A 12,859-nucleotide genomic window follows, 5' to 3' on the forward strand; every position below is an offset into this window, starting at 1 on the left:
GCGACTACAACACCACCAAACACAGGACTTTGGGCATCCGCCCGTCCGAAGTCACGCCCAAAAACGAATTGGAGCTGTTCAATAAGATAAATGGGAAGCCCGTCGTACCCTCCGTGAAAAAGAAGCTCAAACTGGGGGATAAAGTGAGGGTCCTACTTCACAGAAAAGGTTTTCATAAGAGCTCGGAAGGGAGTTGGTCGCCTCAGATTTTCACCGTCTCCCGCCTGAGAGACACCTCTCCTCCCGTCGTACACCTGGAAGATTACCGGGGTAAGGAAGTGGACGGATCTTTCTACCCGGAGGAGGTACTCGTCGTAACCCGAGACGCCAATCAGCCTTGGCCAGTAACGAAAGTGCTGAGAAAGAAGCAGGTGAACGGTCAGAGCTTCTCCTTGGTTCGCTGGTTCGGTTACGACAAAGAACACGACAGTTGGGTTCCGAGCAGCGATGTGGTCAAGATTGGGAAATGATGTCAGACATCTACGTCCACCTGCTCTCGAACGCCAGCATGGATAAGTTTCCCTCGAATAAACTCAACGCCTTCACGGTAGCTTTCGATAGTCCGCTTCAGCTCTCGAATCGGTATAAAGTCGGTCTGATGGATCTCAGCATAAGTAACGATTTTTTAAATATCGGCTACGAAAGGCAAGATGCGAAAATCGAGGTTTCTTTCGAGGACACGGTGGAAGCCGGCAGAACTTTTCGTATCACCTCGGATCTCGAGAGGGATTTGGGAAAAGCCCTTTCGGAATTCAACGTTTCTTTCGCGTACAATAAATCGCGATACGACTTCGTCTTACCCGTGGACGTGAAAGCCGTGGAATTGGACCCTCGGCTCGCGCAAGCGCTCGACGCCTCGCTAGCGTCCCGCGAAGCAGGTCGTGCGGTGAAACCCCCCAAATTGAGCGAACGCGAAGCCACCTCCATCTTATTGGAGCACGCCGCACCCGTCGCTTTCGGCGACGTCACTCTGAATTCGGAAACCACGTCCCTACGGAACACACTCAACAAGTATTTCCAGACGCACAAGCTGGACGCCTCGCTAGAATTCGCGGATAATGTCTACTCTCTGAAAACGCCGAAAGGGTTGCACGTGCCGGAACCCTTTGCCAAGCTGCTACATCTCACACCCGTCGAGGGACACGAAGAAACGCTACGCGTCTCTCTCCCCATAGCGCGTCAATTTTCTTTCACGATCAAGACGAAAATTCCTCGATCTTTGCAAGTACATCTGCCTCCCGGCTATTATGCGACGCCGCAAGCACTTCTAAATGCGATTAATCAGCGCGTAGGCGAACGCGCGCGCTTCAGCTTCGACGGAACCGAACAGAAATGTAAAATTCAGCTTTCCGAGGGCACCTCCACCCTAAGACTTTCCGAGTACCTGGCCGTGCTTTTGGGCTTCGAATCGCGTACCGTGTTCACGGGGGATGAGGATGCTACGAGCTCTGTCGAGGTACTCCTGGAACTCCCGTTTCACAACATAATCGTGTACACGGATATCGTGGAACCCACGTACGTGGGGAGCGGGAAAAAACCGATATTAAAAATACTACCCTTTTATTACGAGAAAGACAAGCACGTCGTCACCTACACGTTAGATAACATCCAGTATTTTAACCTGTCTCAATTCGAAATTCCCTCAGTGACGATCGTTCTCGCGGACGAAACGGGAAGACGTTTGCCGTTGCGGTCCAAAGGCAGAACCAATCTAACGTTGCATTTCAAATATGTACCGTAATTCCCCCAAAATAATTCCCGTGTACACGGGACCCCTTTTCCAACGAGGGGGCGGTGTGTTGAGCAACATATCCAAGTTTATCGTTCCCATCTGGCAGCAAATAAAACCGATCGCCAAGAGAACGTTGAAGCGCTTGGCGCGGAATTTGGCCGATGGCGAAGGAATATCGCGCGCAGTAAAAAAGACGGCCATAGCAACGGGGAGAGACGTGCTGGATTCCATGGAGGGCTCTGGAAACAACAATGGGAAGAAACGCCGCAAACGACAACAAAAGGCGCCGACACACGACGCACCTGCAGATATCTTTGGTACGCCGTGAAGGTCACACATCCGCTGCGCGCGCTCCGTCATGACGTCAACGAAAGGAAAAATACAGACGCCGATCTGTTTAACGAGTGACGTGATGATATTCGAACCCCCTTCCATTCAATACGGCGTGGAAGATACTTCGTACCAACTTTTTTATCCGGTCAACGGAGTAAATAATGCCGTGATCGAGTTTTGTATTCAAAATTTGCAAAGGGCACACTTGGATCTCTACGGCAGTTTCGTGTCTTTGACCGTGCGCATTGTTCGCGACGACGGGGAAGAAATGGACGAGAAAGATGTCGTTTTCCCAATAAACCACCTGTTGAGCGGCATGTTTAAGACGGTCACCGTTTATGCGAACAACAAACTCGTCAGTTCCAACGAGTTGTACGCCTACAGGAGTATTTTGGACGTCGTGCTTCATTCCACGCCCGCGGCTCAAGAAACAGTGCACGCGGCTGGACTTTATGTCGAGGACGACGAACATTTAAAGGACGATTACGACGTCTCGTCTCGCGGTCCGAAACAACGTTACGAAGCGACGAAGGGTGGCAAATACTTTAACCTGGTCGGTCAGATCAATACCGACCTGTTTCAACAGCCGCGCCTGATGGTACCTGCCGTCGAAATTCGCGTCGTTTTCCTGTTAAACAACGACGAATTTAAACTCGTATCGGTCCCCAAAGACAAGAAAACGTACAATTACGAGGTGGACATTAAAGAAATGACGTTACACTTGAAAAAGGTGACGCTGGCACCTTCCCTGTTTTTGGAATACGAGCGGCGGCTTCAGACCACGCCGGCCATCTACGTGTTACGCGGATTGGAAACCAAGGTGCGGAGCTTGAGTGCCGGGAGCTTGGACGCTCACTTTGAAAACGTTTACCCCGAAAGGGTACCTTCCAAATTATGCGTCGCCCTGCTCGCCACGTCCGACTTTCTCGGCGACATCCAATCGAACCCCTACAAATTCCGTCATTACGACCTGTCTCATTCGATGCTCTCCGTGGACGGCCAGCAAGTGCGAGCCGAGTACGACTTTCAGAACGACCTCGTCAAAATTCCCTACTTTAACTTCTTGCAAGAACTGGGAGAGAAACATTTCAAGTATAGCTACGAGCGATTTAAAACGAACGGGTTCCTCCTCTACTTTAACTTGGACGTGGACAAGTGTTCTTCTCCTTCGCATTTGAACGAGTGGCGAAAAGGAAACGTTCGCCTGCAATTACGCTTCGCTAAAGCCCTTCCACACGCGGTCACCGTCCTCTTGATTTCCGAGTGTCCCAAGCTCATGTACGTCGACAAGGACCGTACGGTCACCTTCCCATAAGAAAAGATGTACGAGAGCGACATCTTGGAACTCGTGTCCCTGAACCCCCTCGCTTCCTCCATGCTGAGAGGCATTTGCGCTTCCGACGAAGCCTTCGTTTTACGCAAGCCCGGTTATTTAATCATCAATACGGAAGAGCGAAGAAGGCGCGGGCAGCACTGGGTGCTCTACCTGAAAAACTACGACGGGTCTACCGTGTTTTTCGACAGCTACGGACTTCCCCCCATCGAAGCAAACCTTCGAAAGACTTTACCTGTAGTGGACGAGTATAACGACAAGTGTATTCAATCACCTTTTTCGCCTTACTGCGGGCTTTTTTGTATCTACGTAGCCACGCGCATGTCGAAACGCTACAGCTTGAAAAGTTGTGTATCCATGTTTTCCTGTAACCTCGAAGAGAATGACGAAACAATAAAACGTCTCCTCGTGAGCGAACTCGTTTCGTAAAAAATAGCCTATTTATTTTTTTCACGACATACACAAGACCCTTGCGAGACGATCTTCCAACGTGCTGACCCGACGCTCACCGCCGTCGTCGCCGGTCTGCACCGTGACGTCGAGGGATGTGTGGAGAAGCCAGTAGCGACGGACGATAGGCCGGTTGAAACCCGCGTTGATGAGACACGGGTCGACTGTCTCTCCTCGTCTATACTTTTCCAACAGCTCGAGCTTGTAATCTACGAAACGCTTCATTTTCTTTGCAATCTTCCCACTGACGGTGAACAGACGTAAGGGTATCGCCTTGAGAATCGAGCGAAAGTCTCCCTCGCAGCTATCGCCGTGAATATAATCGCGTAATCGCAGCAAGTCCCGATACATTCGCGTTTGCACAAAGGTGGCAAACCTCTGCTCGGGCGTCATCATGACTGAGACGGAATGAGAGTAGACAACCTTTTTTTTATTTCTCGTTACACACGAATTAGGCTCCAGCTTTGGTTTCGTAGCCGGGAAGGCAGCCCAAATACGGACGAAGGCTCGAGTCTAACCAATGGCTGGGGTTTCTCGACCAGAGTCCACCGCAGCGACAGGTAGTCAGTTGATCGCCGATTCGCAAAAAGAAGGTCTTTGGAGGAGGCTTGAAGGTTAGGACCAGGGGTAGATCTCCCGTCAGTAGCCATTCGTAATCTGCAACGAAAGGAGTGTGAGAAACGCGTGTTTTTTTAACTCAAACACACACGTACAATCTTCTTCAGTCACAGAGTGACACTGATGGTCCATCTTCTCCATCTTCCTTCAATAGTCGAAGTCCTTCGCAACGTACGTCGAACGGTACCGTCCGACAGCCGAGAAACGGGCGAATCAATCGGTCCGTCCAATGCTTTTGCTCTGAAAAAAATGTGAACGATTATAGAACGTATTAAAAAAAATAACGAGGAAGCGTACCTTTGGACCACAATCCACCGCAATTGGTGCAGAAGAAGCGGGCCCTGCCAATCTCCCGAAATATGTGAGGCGGGAAAAAACCGACTTCACGCGCAGCAAAAGTGTTGTACACTGGAAACGAAACTCTTCAAACATTTCGACGATGAAGATGACGTCATGGGTATTACTTACGAGGATCTACCAAGCTGATCATGATGGAATGACGATCGAACGTTCGCTTCGACATTTATAGTAAAGCTTTGCCTCTCACTCTCTATGACGTCATTGAACGTGTTTAAACATGTTAAGACGTGTTTGAACATGTTTGGACACGGGCGGCGAAGTCGTCCCTGGACACACTCGTTCCTCTCTTTTCCTCTCTATGACGTCATTGAACGTGTCTGAACATGTTTGGACGTGTTTGGACGTGTTTAGACACAGGCGTCGAAGTCGCCCCTGGACACACTCGTTCCTCTCTCTTCCTCTTATGACGTCATTGAACGTGTCTGAACATGTTTGGACGTGTTTGAACATGTTGTGACGTCACTGAACATGTCTGAACATGTTTGGACGTGTTTGAACATGTTGTGACGTGTGTAGACACGAACCCCGCAATACGAAAAACGTCACGCAGTACGAATTAGATTGGTGGTTAGTGTGTCGCGCCCAGTGTAGAAGGATCCTGGGTTCGAATCCCACTCTGGGACGACTTGTACATGGCGACAAGAAGACCCAGAGTGTTAGCTAGAAATTAGTGTAATGTTTTATTCAACGCCGATGACATCATTGTCATATGCGACATCGCAAAAAGGCGCGAAAGACGGAAGGCGGGGTGGTCAAAGTACAGACGACACCGTCGCAATGCGAGGAGGAGGAGAGCGGTGTAGCGACTATAAAAGGTGCGCTGGTTCTACGACGATTGATCGAAAGCCCACGAGGGGCATCCATCCACGACGTGAGTCGTTTCGTGAACCAAAATGTAAGTTGACCGTCTCTGCTGTGAGAGTGTATTCTATGCATGACATTGTTTTTTCAGGAACCAATAGCCGCTGTCACCGCATGACACTGAATACAGGAACTCATCCCATCCTCTCTCATCATCATCAATCTCAAGCGTTCCTCAACTGAAGGGAAAAGTGAGCATTGTTTCGTGAGGGGGAATCTCGTACTGATTTTGTTTGACCGCAGTGCCGCGCTGTCTTGTATGTCAGTACGACCCCTTCGATGCCATGCTCGTGGCCGTAGAAAGAGAGCACGAAGCTAGAATAGAGAATCTCGGTAATAGCCCAGTCGTCCTTTCAGATGACGACGACGACAGAGTCAGTAGTCCGCCTTTCGTAATACCTGAAACGGACGACGACGAACCCCTAGATGGACATGACAATGCAGACGAATTGCTCATGTGGGAAGGGGATCAGTCGTATGCAGATTTCATTCCTCTGTCTGGTAGGGTTAGAGATGAATCACCAGATGCAAGCCCAGAATTTCGAAACGAAGCTGAGCCTGTCCAGGGTCGTAGAATCGTTGAATTGAGAGAACACGTCGTAGAGAATCATCCCTCCGTCACGGAGAGACGATTCCTTCCTTTCTTTGTCACAGATGAGGCATTTGACGGAACGGCTACTAGGTACACGCTTCTCTGTTCCCCGCACGACGACAACGTCGACGATTTGCGACTCTATCTACCGAGCATAGCTCCAGTAATCACGCGCGTCCTCGAAGCTTATCCCATGCCTTTCAAATTTTGTCTGTGCTCGAAGGCGCTCATGGTTAAGGACGGAGCCGACGGGTTGACTTCTCATCTCCTTCACGTGAACCTTCACATGAGAGTCGTTCATAACCGCCAAGAAATCGAAGGCGCGATAAATGCTGCCATCGCAGAGTCCTCGCAACGCGTTGAAAACTATGCGAGAGAAGGGTCTGGTTTCACCTCGAACGACGTCCAATGTGTCGACTTAAAACTAACGCGCTTAAAACCGAAGCGGATTGGATGCACGATCGAGCTTCCCGAAATGTTGAAGAAAAAAACAAAGACTCTCACAAACGTCAAACTTCCACCGAATCACGAAAACGAGTGTTTCAAGTATAGCGTGCTGGCACTCTTGCATCCGTTGAGAAACAAACCAAACGATTATGTCAGATACCACAAATACATGAATCCTTCGAATCCGGAGACGCGCGTAACGTACTGGCCACCCTGCTTCCCAGTCACTTACGAAGACATTGCCCTGTGGGAGAGAAAAAACAAAATATCCGTCTACATCTACGTGTTCGACGAGCAGACGAGTTCGATATCTACCGGGCGGATTCCCTGCACGCTCTATCAGGATAAAGTCCACCTGCTCGAGGTTAGGGATCATTTCTATGGAATCAGAAAATTTAGCACTTTCATGGGACGAGGAGACTATTTTTATTGTGAGAAATGCACGAGCGGTTATAGGACAAGAGGGGCGTTGGAGCAGCACGAACGTTTGTGTCGAGACGTAAACGAAGTAATTCTCGAAATGCCAAAAGCGGGGGAGAGCGTCTCCTTCACCAAGATACAGTACATGCATCCCTACCCCTATTTTGCGGTGTTGGACACGGAAAGCATACTGGAAAAGGACGCGCTCGTGAAGGACGCCTCGAGTGTGCACAGGATGAGCTCGTATGGCATTGTGCTAGTGAGAAGTTGTGATGGGAAAATAATGAACGTAGATGGCTATTTGGGACCCAACGCGGCAGAGAAATGCTTGCTCTCGCTCAAGCGATTTAGTGATCAAATCGATAGGCTGAACCGTCTTCCCTCACCGTTGGTCATGAGTATGGAAGACCACTTTCGGCACGCGAGCGCTACGCACTGCGAATTTTGTGGAATCGAATTTAACCGACATACGCGGAAGGTGTCGCATCACGACCACACCCGTTTCGTAGATCCCGGTTCCTCGAATTTTGTCGCGACGCTGTGTGATACGTGTAACCTTACGTGTCGTAATACCAAAGAACTCGTCGTGTGCGTGCACAACCTGCAGTACGATTTGAGCTCCCTTCTCCGCGACATGCACGTTCTAAATCTGGGCGAACCGTGGATCTTAGCTTCGAGCTCGGAAAAGATAAGAGGGTTCAATATTGGAGATCTCTATTTCCGCGATACCACGCAGTTTTTCAACCTCTCCTTGTCGAACCTGGTGGAAACCCTGCTCGCCAGCGGTGGTGAAAGCGCGTTTCATTGTACCCGTCAAATGTTTGGTGACCGTTTCCGACGCCTCCTCAGGAAGGGAATTTACCCGTACACCTTCGTCGACAGTTTCGAAGCGTACAATTTGCCCGCACTACCGCCAAAGGAAGCTTTCAAAAGCGACCTGAACGACCAAGAGATCACGGACGAGGACTATCAGTACGCCCTCGAGATTTTCGAATTGTTCGAATGTAAGAACCTAGGAGATTACACGCGTCTCTACGTCACGCTGGACGCTTGTCAGCTCTGCGACGTCGTACTGTATTTCAGGAAGATCGCGCTAGAGACGGATGGGATGGATATCTTACGTGCCATGTCCCTCGCCAGTTACGCGTGGAGTAGCGCTCTGAAGCTCACCAATGTCAAACTCGAGCTCATGAGCGATCGCGAGATGTACGAAACGATCGAGAAGGGGATCAGGGGAGGCATTTGTAACAGCTTCCACAGATACTGTAGGGCTAATCACGAGGGGTGTGACGATTACGATCCCCACCAAGAAAAGACTTTTATCCAGTACCTCGACGTGAACAGTTTGTACCCGTACGCGATGACTTTCCATCTCCCAACAGGAGGTTTTGAGTGGGTGGATCCTTCGAGGTGGAGCGAGATCGATTTTCTCAACATTCCTCACGATTCGGAAGTGGGTTACGTGTACGTGGTAGACTTGTCATATCCAGAAGAACTGCACGCGCTCACCAGGGATTTTCCACTGGCACCAGAACACAGGTGCGTGGACGAGAACGAACTGTCCCCCTACCAACGCCACCTGAAAGATGCGTTGTCGCTGAACGCCCCTCCCACCAAGAAACTCTTGCTGACGTGCCACGACAAAGAACGCTATGTCGTTCATTATGCATTGCTCGCTCTGTACGTGAGGTTGGGCATGAAAATAAAACGTGTTCACAACATCCTCTCGTTCCACCAAGACAACTTTTTGCGAACCTTCGTGCAGAGAAACGTCGCGTTGAGGAATGCCGCGACCACGAAATTCGAGCGACTTCTGTACAAAACCATGTCGAACAGCACGTTCGGTAAGTCGATACAAAATGTGAGACGCATGAAAAGGTACGCTATAGCCTACGACAAAGAAAGCGCGCTCCGAAAAGCTACCTCCGTCGACAGTCAGCATTTTCACATTCTGAGTGATAAGTGCATCTTATACGAGATGAAGCAACGCCGCATCAAATGCACGCACCCCCTTTACGTGGGCTTTGCCATTCTTGAAATATCCAAAGTCCGAATGTACAGCTTCATCTACGAATCGCTCTTTTCTCGCTTGACATGTCCAGTGCAATTGATCTATAGCGACACGGACAGCATAATTTTTTCTCTCACGTGTGAAAGCCTGGAAGTGCAGCTGATGAAGATTGAGAGTGAGTTAGATCTGTCTTCCTATCCGCCGGACCACCCACTTTTCAACGACGAGCACGCGAATCAGATGGGGTACTTCAAAGACGAGACGGGAGGTGGAGTTATTCAGGAAGTCGTAGCCATCCGAGCGAAAATGTACAGCATCCTCTTGGCTGGGACACACAAACAGATCGCGAGAGCGAAAGGAGTTAAGAAAGACGTGGTGAGGAAACATTTATTGCACGAAGTGTACCGAGATTCTCTGTTCAATGAAAAGGCGGTCTCTCAGAAGCAGTGCACCATCCAGAGTATAAAGCAAACGATGTACACCATTTCGAGACTCAAGAAGAGCTTGGTCCCCTACGACGACAAGCGCTATCTCGTGGATGCCGTACACTCCTTCCCTTATGGAAGGTGCGAATACGGTAAGCTTTCCTAGTGTTTTGACGCGTATAGGATTACGATAGTGCTCTCTCTCTTTGTGCAGCAACGGAAAACCCGGAAGAGAGCCCGAGAGCGTCGACGTCGTCAGGCATCGAGTAACCGCGGAACAAAGAGCTGCACGCGCATGTAATCGAGAATAAAAGTTCTAGTCGAGACATGCTTCTCTCTCTCTCTCTCTCTCAGACAGGAGAAGCACGGGTCATCGTGGCAGTGTGGTAGCGGAATGGGTGTACGAAAAGAATGACCATTCCGTCATCGTGCTGGCGCAGTAACCCGCGCAATGACGGCGCTGCGATGAAGATTCCCCTTTTCTGGCACGTCTGATCATCTCGTTCTGTTCGTGAGATCAGACAAGGGAGGGAGGGTGCAGGCATCTATCGACCAAGTCCTTTGTATGTATTCAATAAAGATGTTTCAGTGAAAGAGCACACAGAGTCTCGTCAAAGTTATTCGGACTGTTTAATGCGTTGCATGTCAATAACCAAGCGGTATTTCAATAAATCAGTGACAAAGTTGACGATGTAGACTGCTTGCAAATGTCGCTGCTTCCGCAGGGCGTGCTTAATATGAGCGATGGCACGAGCGAGAAGGTCCACGATGTCTGCAGCGATGTAGTTGAATTCTGCGTTGGCCAAGCTCACAAATGCGCTCATCAGTCCCAGGGGTCCGTCAGGAACCGTTATGCAGACGTTCTTGTAACGGGCGTAAATTCGACGCACCATCTCCTGCAGCGGCCCCGGCGAGATCTCTCCTATATTGCCAAAGCCTACCATGTCTATCACGTAGCGAAAAGCAGTGATGACGAGCTCGTTGCGGGGACTTTCGCCGTTGAAACATTCTTTCTCCACTTCTTCCCAAGAAGCGTGGGTACGGGAACAATTTTGTAAAGAGTGGTAGCTGAACATCTTCACGTAGTGATGACGCGAGCGCGGTGCGCCCTGCCTTTATAGAGATAAACGCGCGCCCGCGCGCAAAGAACGGAGAATGAAAGCGAAACTGAAAAGCCACCCGTCGCCGCTAGGAGCGCGCGCGCAGCAGAGAGCCGAAACCGAAAACACCCGCGGCCGGCGCAGGGGGCGCTAGGAGCGCGCGCGCGCGCATGCGCGGACGGGTAGAGCAGAGGGCGCGCGCGCATCCATAGCGGCCGCTGCGCGTCGCCTCTCTCAGTTTCTCTCGGACCGTCGCGGAAGACGGACGTGCGCTCCGCGCGCTCGCTCACTTTCTGGCTGCCCCTCGTAGAGAGCAGACGTATGTTCTCCGCGCTCGCTCAGTTTCTGCCTGGAAGTTGCCGCGGGGGAAAAGGTGAGTGATTTGACGCGCTCCTTTTCTAGTATGTTTGCCGTGTTTAGCGGTGACCGCGCTCGTGCTAAGCCTTTTCTCGCATGTTTAGACTTGTTTTGCGGTGTCCAAGCCTGTTGACGCATGTTTAGCGATGTGTGGTTCCAGCCTTGTGTTAGCTGCGTAGTGTTGAGGATAGGCCTAAGCGATCGCCCCCCGTAAGCCTCTTTCCTCGTATGTTTGCCGTGTTTAGCGGTGACCGCGCTCGTGTTAAGCCTTTTCTCGCATGTTTAGCGATGTGTGGTTCCCGCCTTGTGTTAGCTGCGTAGTGTTGTGGTTAGGCCTAAGCGATTGTCCCCCCCGTAAGCCTTTTTCCCCCGATGTGTACTGTTTTCTGTTTAGCAGTAGCGGTTAGACCTTTTCTCTCGCATGCCTAGACTTGTTTAGCAGTGCTGTCATTTTTACCTGCCGCTAGTATCTTGTTCTCTGTCTCTCTCCTCTAGAGCTATGATGGTGGCGCCATCTGGTGTGATGCCTTGCAACTAAGTGGCCACCTGTCGTCGATCTCTGCAACTACCCGACGTCAACAAGCACTGGTCACCCCGGAGCCGTTTCTTCGCCGCGGCATCGTTGATTTTCGAATAAATTGTTTCTCTCCACTCTATTTCTATCTTTTCATTTTATTTTCTACCTATTTTTTTATTTTTTATCAGCTCAACTAGCCGGCAAGTCACATCTTTGTCTGGACGTGTCTTAGATGATCCCCAATTAGTGTAATGACTCCCTGGTGGGTCCTGATTAATGTGGGGGGTCCCAATTAGCTCTAATTACTCATTAATGGCGTCCAGACAAAGATGTGACTTGCCGGCTAGTTGAGCTGATACATTACTACTCCCTGATACATATACAGTAATATATACCTTCAATATACGCTGATACATATACGGTCAATAAATTGGGACTTGCTCCACTGCAATCTTTCCCGGAGTTCAGAAGAGACACTGTTTGCGGATTTATGCCTTACATTTAATCTATCGCATGTCGTTCCACATCCTACCCGAATAACTCATGCCACGCAGTCAACCCTTGACTTGGTTTTAACCTCCCATCCTGAGCACATCACTTCTTTGCATGTCACTGATGGTCTCAGTGACCACAAGGCCATTTTCTTCGATATCTCTTCAAGTCGTCCAAATGTTCATAAATTCAACGATAAAACCGTATACGACTACGCTCGAGCTAACTTCCAAGCCATCAACGAGGGTCTTGAAGCTCTGTATGAAAATTCCTTTCATGGCACCGCGCCTCACTCCATTGAGGATAACTGGTCCCTCTTTCGTGACCACATAAACTACCTTACCGAGTACAATGTTCCAAAGATAAGAGTGAAATCTTATGATCACAATCCTTGGTTCACGAAAAGTCTTAAAGCCTTGCTAACCAAGAAAACGCGTTTATTCAGGAAGGCAAAGCGTCTTGGCGACGATGTATCACGGGCTAAATTTCACTACTGTGAACGGGAATACAGGCGCTCGATCAAGGAAGTGACACATAAGCTCTTTACCATCGACCTCCCGTCTCTCTTGACAAATAAACCAAAACAATTTTGGAAAATTTTATCTGCGCCAAAATCCCACCTTATCAGTCTAACTGACACCCGCTGACAACGACTGCGCCAACGCTTTCGCTTCCTTGTTTTCATCCGTTTTCAACACCGATAACGGGTACACCCAAACTCCATTATCAGTAATCGCCTCCTCACCTATGGTCCCCATTAATATCAGCACACATGGCATTTGTAAAATCATTGGGTCACTTAAGCTGTGGT

General features: G+C 49.8%; 1 long non-coding RNA gene across 1 annotated transcript; it reads left to right on the plus strand.

The window, feature by feature from the left end:
* Positions 1-10,908: 10,908 nt before the first annotated feature.
* LOC135375557 (uncharacterized) lies at positions 10,909-11,695 on the plus strand. The gene is made up of 2 exons (XR_010417278.1): positions 10,909-11,055; positions 11,535-11,695. It is a non-coding gene; the product is annotated as an uncharacterized LOC135375557 (long non-coding RNA).
* Positions 11,696-12,859: the final 1,164 nt, after the last annotated feature.

Source organism: Ornithodoros turicata, unplaced genomic scaffold (assembly GCF_037126465.1).
Source record: "Ornithodoros turicata isolate Travis unplaced genomic scaffold, ASM3712646v1 ctg00000895.1, whole genome shotgun sequence".
NCBI lineage: Eukaryota > Metazoa > Arthropoda > Arachnida > Ixodida > Argasidae > Ornithodoros > Ornithodoros turicata.